At 37.9% G+C, this 8,940-nt stretch overlaps 1 non-coding gene and 1 pseudogene across 1 annotated transcript; one reads left to right on the forward strand and one right to left on the reverse strand.

The window, feature by feature from the left end:
* Positions 1-1,439: 1,439 nt before the first annotated feature.
* LOC129518995 (U11 spliceosomal RNA) lies at positions 1,440-1,571 on the reverse strand. The gene has a single exon (XR_008666315.1). It is a non-coding gene; the product is annotated as a U11 spliceosomal RNA (small nuclear RNA).
* Positions 1,572-7,480: 5,909 nt separating this feature from the next.
* On the forward strand, positions 7,481-7,649 carry LOC129519020 (U4 spliceosomal RNA; annotated as a pseudogene).
* The last annotated feature ends 1,291 nt before the right edge of the window (positions 7,650-8,940 follow it).

The following is an 8,940-nucleotide window of genomic DNA, read 5'->3' on the forward strand; positions in this document are numbered from 1 at the left end:
ACCATATTCTTTCCTGAACTATCTTTCCTATCCAACTTCCTGAAGAATATGATCTTGACTCTGATGTACTACATATCCTTTAAATTCATATCAAAACTGTTTTCACCTTTCCTGCCTTCTGTCTGTTCCTGTTTCCACCTTAGTTATTGACACCATAATTTTTAAGTGATCCATGACTCTTATTTCTCTCGCCCTTTCACATCTGATTATTTTTAGTTCGACCTTCCAAGTATCTCTTGAGCCGAGCTTTCTTTAGTCTATCTTCCATAGTGCCACATGAGTCATAACAGACAAACTGATGCCACTTTCCATTGCACACATAATAAAGTTTAATCCCCTAAAGCCTTTATATAGTGTGGTAAGTTACATGGCCCTCAATACTTCACAAACCTCATCTCTCCATTCCATACTCTACTCTCTGGTCATCTTGAATGCCATGCCACTTGCTAAACTCTTTATATTCTATCCTGATTTTGTGCTTTTACACATATTACTCTCCCTACTCACCTCTCTCTTATTTCACCTGGATAATCAAATTCTATGCATTTTTCAGGAATCAGATCAAATATTCCCTTTGAGAAACAAACCTGGCACTGTTTCCGTAGTTAGATTCTGTTCCTAGATACCTCCAGTGGTTGTCTTACATATTGCAATAGATTCTTTTCTTGCCTATAGGCTTTGTTACAGCACAGTCCCTAGCAGAAGAGTAATAAAAAACTAAACACTTTAATTAGTTAATCAATTAATTGATTAATGGAAGTTGGCTACTTGACTTTTTTTCTGTTTTTTTTTTATTTAAATTTTAGGTAGTTAGCATACAGTGCGCAATATTGATTTCTGGAGTAGAATTCAGTGATTCATCCCTTACATACAACACATAGTGTTCATCATAATGGGTGCCCTCCTTAATACTCGTCACCCATCTTTCCCATTCCCCACCCACCTCCTTCCATCAACCCTCAGTTTGTTCTCTATCTTTAGGAGTCTCTTATGACTTGTTTCCCTCTCTCCTTTTCTTTTTTTTAAGATTATATTTATTTATTCATGAGAGACACACAGAGAGAGAGAGAGGCAGAGATACAGGCAGAGGGAGAAGCAGGCTCCATGCAGGGAGCCTGATGTAGGACTCGATCCCGGGACTCCAGAATCACGCCCTAGGCCGAAGGCAGGTGCTAAACCACTGAGCCACCCAGGGATCCCCTCTCCTTTTTTTCTTTTTCCCCCTCCCCATATTTTCATCTGTTTTCCATCTGTGTCATTGGAAATGCCAAGGTTTCATCTTTTTGATGGCTGAGTAATATTCCATTATATAAACCACTTCTTCTTTATCCATTCATCAGTTGATGGATACTTGGGCTTTCTCCATAGTTTGGCTAATGTTAGTAATGCTGCTATAAACATTGGGGTGCATGTATCTCTAAATCTGTATTTTATTTGGGGGAGGCACTGAGACCAACAATCACCAGCTGCTAAGGTACAAAAATCATGCTTCTAAAATCTCTTGATGTCAATTCTGCAAGAAGAGATATGGAACTGTCCTACACATGCCACTCACAAGAGAAGTCCTTTATACTTCTTGACTGTTTCAAAGATAGAAGTACCATGTTGCAAATATCGTTTCCCATTCTGTAGGCTGCTTTTTAGTTTTGTTGATTGTTTCCTTCACTGTGAAGAAGTTTGTTTTTTTTTTTTTAAATGAAGTCCCAATAGTTCATTTTTGCTTTTGGTTCCCTTGCCTTAGGAGATATATCTAGCAAGAAGTTGCTGTGGCAAATATCAAAGAGCTTACTGCCTGAGTTCTCCTCTAGGATTTTAATAGTTTATCTCACATTTATGTTTTTCATCCGTTTTGAATTTATTTTTGTGTCTGATGTAAGAAAGTGGTCCAGTTCCATTCTTTTGCATGTGGCTGTCCAGTTTTCACAACATCATTTGTTGAAGAGACTGTCTTTTTTCCATTGGATGTTCTTCCCTGACCATATAGTTGTGGATTCATTTCTGGGTTTTCTGTTCTATTCCACTGATGTATGTGTCTATTTTTGTGCCAGTACCATACTGTTTTGTTCACTACAGCTTTGTAATATACCATGAAGTCTAGAATTTTAATGCCTCCAGCTTTGCTTTGCTTTTTCAAGATTGCTTTGGCTATTCAGGGTCTTTTGTGGATCCATACAAATTTTAGGATGGTTTGTTCTATCTCTGTGAAAAATACTGGTGGTATTTTGATAGGGATTGCATTAAATGTGTAGGTTGCTTTGGGTAATAGAGACATTCTAATGATATTTGTTCTTCCAATCCATGAGCATGGAATCTTTTTCCATTTCTTTGTGTCATCTTCAATTTATTTCATCAATGTTTTATAATTTTCAGAAAACGGGTCATTTACCTCTACAGTTAAGTTTATTCCTAGGTATCATGGCTTTTGGTGTGATTGTAAATGGGATTGATTCCTTGATTTCTCTCTCTGTTGCTTCATTATTGGTATATGGAAATGCAACAGATTTCTTTATGTTGATTTTGTGTCCTGCGATTTTACTGATAAAGGGTTAGCATCCAAAATATATAAAGAACTTATCAAAGTCAACATTCAAAAAACACATAACCCAGTTAAAAAAATGGGTTGAGGACATAAATAGACATTTTTCCAAAGAAGACATACAAATGGCCAACATATGAAAAGATGCTCAACATCACTCATCATCAGGGAAACACAAATCAAAACTACAATGAGATATCACCTCACAATTGTCAAAATGGCTAAAATTAACAACACAAGAAACAACAGATGTTGGCAAGGATGTGGTGAAAGGGGAACCCTCTTACACTGTTGGTGGGAATGCAACCTGCTGCAGCCACTCTGGGAAATAGTATGGAAGTTCTTCAAAAAATTAAAAATAGAACTACTATATTATCCAGTAATTGCTCTATTAGATATTTACCCAAAGCACCCAAAAGTGCTAATTCAGGGAGATACATGCATGCATCCCAATATTTATAGCAGCATTATCAGCAGTAGCTAAATTATACAAACAGCCAAATGTCCTTCAACTGATGAATGGATAAGGATGTGTTATATATAATGAAATAATAATGGAATATTACTCAGCCATAAAAAAGAATGAAATCTTGCCATCTGCAATGACATAGATGGAGCTAGAGAATACTATGCTAAGCAAAATAAGTCAGTCAGAGGAAAACAAATATAATATGATTTCGCTCATATGTGAAAATTAAGAAACAAAGAAAAATGATCATGGGGGGATAAAGAGAGAGACAAACCAAGAAACACACTCTTAACTATAGAGACACACTGATGGTTACCAGAGGGGAGGTAAGTAGGGGGATGGGTTACATAGGTGATGGAGATTACGGAATGCACTTGTGATGAGCACCGGATGATGCATGTAAGTGTCGAATCACTAAATTGTACACCTGAAATAAATATTACACTGTATGTTGTTATTCCAGTTAAATAAAAAATAAATAAATAAATAAATAAATAAATAAATTTTTTAAAAAAGAAGTCCTGTGGTAAGGCAAGAATAAGATAGTATTCATTCAACAATACTTTGCTAAGCACTAGTGCTTCTTTAGGGCCTGGAAAAGTAGAGATGAATGAGATACAGACTTTGCCCTCAAAAAGATGTGTAGTCCTGTAGGAAATAAGATGAAAAATGGGGCCCGGGCAAGGACAAATCTAGACTCAGTAAGAGAAGAACATAGTGCTTAACAAGTACTAATAATTCTTAAATGGAGCAAAGGAGAATAGAACACTGTTGGACTGAGGTTTTTTTCAACCTTCAATCCACTCTTCTTCTAAAAATATTTATTGATGACACATATTTGGAAAGAAGGATGCCTGCTAAAAGCAATCACTACCAGGAAGCCAAAAGCCATTTGGAATAGAATGTATCAACTACTCGGATTCATTACCAAAGAGTCAAGGGTTGAAGTAGGGAAGGCTGGAGACAAAGAGAAGAGGAAGAAAGGCAAGAAAGAGAATGAAAGAGATATTCAGTAAGAAGTCAGCAGAATCTGTTATTTTGTATCATTTGGTCCCCAAAACATAAAGCCCAATTCTTGGTCTGATTTTTGTACTTTCCTGGTAGTTGTTATGGCCAGATCCAACTTAGAGAACAACTAGGAGGCTAGATTCACTTTGATTCTCTGGGGAGAGCATAGTTGGAAAGAAGTTGTTTTTTCACTTTAGTCTAAATGCTTGCTCCAACTTAAATAGTGCTTAATCTGCACTTCCTCAAAACTCTTGCAATGGCCCCAACTCTGATCCTCTGTCTGGTTCTATTTACATTCAAATTATATTTTGAAACAAAACTTACTTTTTACGAAAATTTATATTTCTTTCTAGCTCTAGAGCTCTTTCTAGCTCTATTCAACCTCTTAACCTTGTTAATTCAATTTTGGTAAACTCGAAGTTGTATTTTTTTATCTTTCTTGTGAAGAATTAATTCACTGAAAACCAAGACTCATTTTGACATTGGTAGGATGGCTGAATTTCTGCCTAATGTAAAGTTTAAAAGCACTGTATTTGAAAAAAAAAACACTGAATTTGCTTCTTTTTTCTATAAAGCATGACTAAAATCATAGTAGATATATGTAAAACATAAATAAACTAAAAGTCACATTGACAATTTCACAATATCTGAAGCATGAGAGTAACTCTGTACTCAAGGGTGGGATCGCCAGCAAGTTTTCTAACTACAATTCAGACTGCTGGCATTAGGAGGCCTGATTTAAAAGGGAGGATAGAAATAGCAGAGGCCAGAGAGTTTCTATCTTGAATCAACATCCAACATATTGTTGTTGTTGGTTACTTGTAAGCTCTGACTTTCTGGTTTCTGGATCTTACCTACCAACCAGCTTGAACTTGTAGCATCTGCTTGCTTCTGCTTATCATTCTTAATTCCTCAAAACTTGATTTGTGGCTTAGCTAGAACTGGGTTTCTGCCATAGTTTTTTGCATAGCTAGGTTCCCAATAACTAGGACCTTCCAGGTACCCCTGTTGTATGCTGACCATATTTTGGAATGACATTCCTTCTAGGTCCAGGCAGGAAGTAAAATAACTGACTGCCAGAACATGTCTTGTAGTGAATTCCCTTGTGGGCTAAGGCACACTCCTTCACGAGCAATTCCCCTTTACCATGTTTTTCCCTAACTAGTTTGCCTGACTGTTACTGCCATCTCCATTTCTGTGGCTGTCCAAATATCTTTCTTCTCCAATAGAATTAAACTTTAAGTCTTATGACTCCCATCTAAATTATTTACTCCGTCTTTTATTATTTCCTGAATCTTCTGAGAGAGAGATTCACTCCATATGGCTGAGGTGACCTACAGACTCTGCATCAGTGTAGTGATTAAAAGCCTGGATTTGAATCCCAGCTCTACCTTTCATTTGCTGAGGTAAATTAGGACAAGTTAGTTAATCTACCAAATCTCCAGTTTCTCATATGTAAAACAAGGATAATAATTATATATACTATGTGTGTGTGTGTGTGTGTGTGTGTTTGTATACAGCCCCTGGAAAATAATGAACGCTTAATAATTATTAGGTATCATCAATAATATTAGCCCATCATTATTTCTAGTCTTCATATACCATATGGAATGAGTTGACCAAGTTCTTCTGCATCAGGCTAGGAGTCAGACTATGAGGAATGAGCCTGCACAAATTACAATACCATAGAATTAGAGGAGCTTAACTGACACTAGTTATGTTAAGTTAGGAGTAGGGGATGGCATAGGTAGAGTTTCCGTGAAAGGGCCATAGAGGTTGGTAACTCTGAAACCAAATAAGTAGAAGTAAAGCCTCCCAGAGGTTGAAAAATGGTCTTCCAAGGAACCAGATTATTATGAAGATTTTTTTCTCAGCAGAGAGCCCCAAAGCCTTAGTGTATCATAGAGTAGACGGTTAGGATGAAAGCCTCCAAGGAAACACCTATCCACTATGAGGTCAAATACTTGAGAAATTATCTATATTGACTTTGAGTGTCCCTAAGGCTCCAACCAGTTCCATAAATGGCAGGTTTATAGGACAGATATCATTTTATGGCACAAGTACTCTTGGTGGCTATGGGTAAGATTGTTTAGAGGCCTTCACCTCTGGATCTGCCACACTAACAAAATTTGGAGTTTTCTTTCCAAAGATATTCTGAATCCTGCATTCTCTTGGTTCTTAGGAGTCTTGGACATTGTAATTCTTTAGAACAGAGTTCAACTCTATATGCATTATCTCCTCTTCCAAATGACTCACTTTCATACTAAGGCTACATAAAGAACATACTACTTATCTGAAGGCTCAAGCTTCTTTATATGTTATTCATGCCATTCAATGGCCACAGGGTCAAATGTTTGTGAAGTGAGATGAATGACAGAATAGAATAACCAAAACATTTCTACTACCAAATTCAGCAGATCATTGTGGCGGCTACAGAGGTGTACCATTCAAGTCTCCCTTCAAGTAAGAACTTGCAGTTCACCTGAAAAGAGTGCAGTTATCTGACAGCCTCCAGCTATTAGCACATTCATGATCCATCTCACTTTTTGAAAGGAGACCACACAGTTCCTAGGTAGTCCCTAGCCAATGACTAACAAGGCCTTGGCCATTTCTGCCCAACAAAGAATTCCTGTAATGGGAAATCTTTGCTCCAGAGCTCTCTGTTAGATTGGCTGAAACTATGTCAGATGTGCACTGAAATCTAAGGGGCCTCCAGCCCAGTCATGCTTCATGCCTCTTTTATTTTTCACAGATGTTGAGCCTCTTGCACTCCTATATCTCCAATCCAGCATCTGCTCCCTAGAAGACTCAATCATCTACTTGTAATATAAGAAATTTCATGGGGAACTGATGTATTTATTCAGTCTGCTCCTTCTCCCACCCCCTTACACAATCTCAAACGTCATTAGCCAGGGTATTGCACTAAGAAAAATAATGAAAAACTGAAAAAAATTCTTCCATATTGATTACTATACTCAGCCAATTTACTGTAAGAAATGGGCAAGTGCTTCCTCTTATCCCTGAATTATTCAAACATTTTTGATAGGCCAGATGGTTCACAAAGTAAAACCTCCAGGGAGTCTATAATCAGGTCTGGGTGCACAAAGGCAATAAATGGAACACAGCATTCTTCCTGAGACAAGACTCTTTGCATACAGCATTATGCTGTTTTTTGCTGTGTAATTTCCCAGCCTTTCCAGCAAAATCCCAAGAGACTTAATGAACCAGCTTATCACTGTCAGGACAATATCTTGGTCTTTTCTATTACATTAGGTGAACATGACTAGCCAGCTACAAGCTCTACTGCAATATCTCTAGAACAACCAGTTAGATGTGAAATCAGGAACATAAAAATGTGAAAATGTTCAATTGACTCATAAAAGTGGGATCTCTGGATCAAATCATCTTGTCTGATAGATTGCTAAGGACTTCCCAAGTGGTATCCTCAATTACAAATGAAACCCTCCAGCTTTGCACAGTGGCATTATCGTAGCCAATGAGGTTTATCCAAAGCACGATTATTGCTAATTGAAAACAAATGAAACCCTCCTACACATATGAAGAGCCCAGAAATTATTTGTCCTCCCTGTTTTTTTCTTCATATTGCCCACCCTCCACAATCTTATTCAAAAAAGGCTACCAGTTCAGAAAAAAGAGGAATTTCTAAGTCTAAATGATCCTGAATGCTCAAGACATCTACAGTCAACATAAAGTGACCATGACAAGATAAGGTATTGAAACATTAACCTGTGCATTTTCTTTTTCTGTGCTTCATTAAAATTTCCCCAAGACCCTCTCCCTCCCAGTCAAGATGCTAGACATGAGTCACCTATGGCTTTAGGGAAAGTTGTCAGAGTGTAACCAGAGAAAAAAAGGTGTCTAAATCTTGGCTGTTGAGTTTTTCAAAAGCCAGAGGTTCAGGTGTAAGACAGAGAAGCTTTGGAAGCATTTGTAACCTACTTTTTCTCTCCTGCCCCAGATTCCACAGACTGGGGAGAAAAGAAGAGACAGAGTACAGGGAAAGGGGTAGAGTCAGAGGGCGGAAGTAGAAGTAGAGGAGAGTCAGAGACTTTACTGAAGAAAACTCCATCAGTGGCCAACACCAGAAAGCCATATGCCAAGGAACCCATTGCTCAACTGATCAATTGTCAAGCAGAGTAATACCTGGATATAACTATTCAGCAGTCCTGGACCCTCATAAACTCCTGAACAACTGAGCAAGGTGGCATGAGAAAACTGTCTTGAGAAAAACCCATGGAATCGAGAGTGTTGAAATACCCATTGCTATAAGGTTCCCTCTTAATCTGAAGTTGTCATTGTTGTGGAGGCAAGTACCATCAGTTGATCCATTGGAATTATGTCAGAGTTAGGAACCATAAAACTTAGTCATGTTTTTTCTTTTCCTGGCAATGAATCTTCGTAGAACAACATGAAGATATCTCAGAGAGAATTATATAGCTATTTGCAGATAATTTCAAAATCCTTATCTCTTGCCTCCACCTTTTAATTTTTTAAGACTCCATTTATTAGGAGGGTCCTATTATAGGAAGTGTATAACCCTTTCAAACTGGATCATTTGAGGAGAGTTTAATAAAATTTAATATTTACTGAGGTGTGATCATGGTTTAAAGACACCAACCAGTTTCCCTGGAAATGTTAACTGCCAGAGCCCTTACTGTCCTTGAGCCTGAAGGGGCAAGAGGACATAGCAGTTACCAGAGCCCAGAGGTAGATGGTAGCTAAACGGAGAAGGCTTCAAGACATGATCTGTGCTCTTCAATTGAGGAGTACAACAAACCTCTGGCAAGCTGGCAGGGAGGAGGCTCTGTCCTAACTCTTCTCCAACCCCTCTTTTTAATCTTCTATTAGCACTTCCCATTGGCTGGACCCACCTGGAAGCCACAGGACAAGGGAATCCATTGAAGTA

This window comes from Nyctereutes procyonoides, unplaced genomic scaffold (genome assembly GCF_905146905.1).
Source record: "Nyctereutes procyonoides isolate TBG_1078 unplaced genomic scaffold, NYPRO_anot_genome, whole genome shotgun sequence".
NCBI classification, from domain to species: Eukaryota; Metazoa; Chordata; class Mammalia; order Carnivora; family Canidae; genus Nyctereutes; species Nyctereutes procyonoides.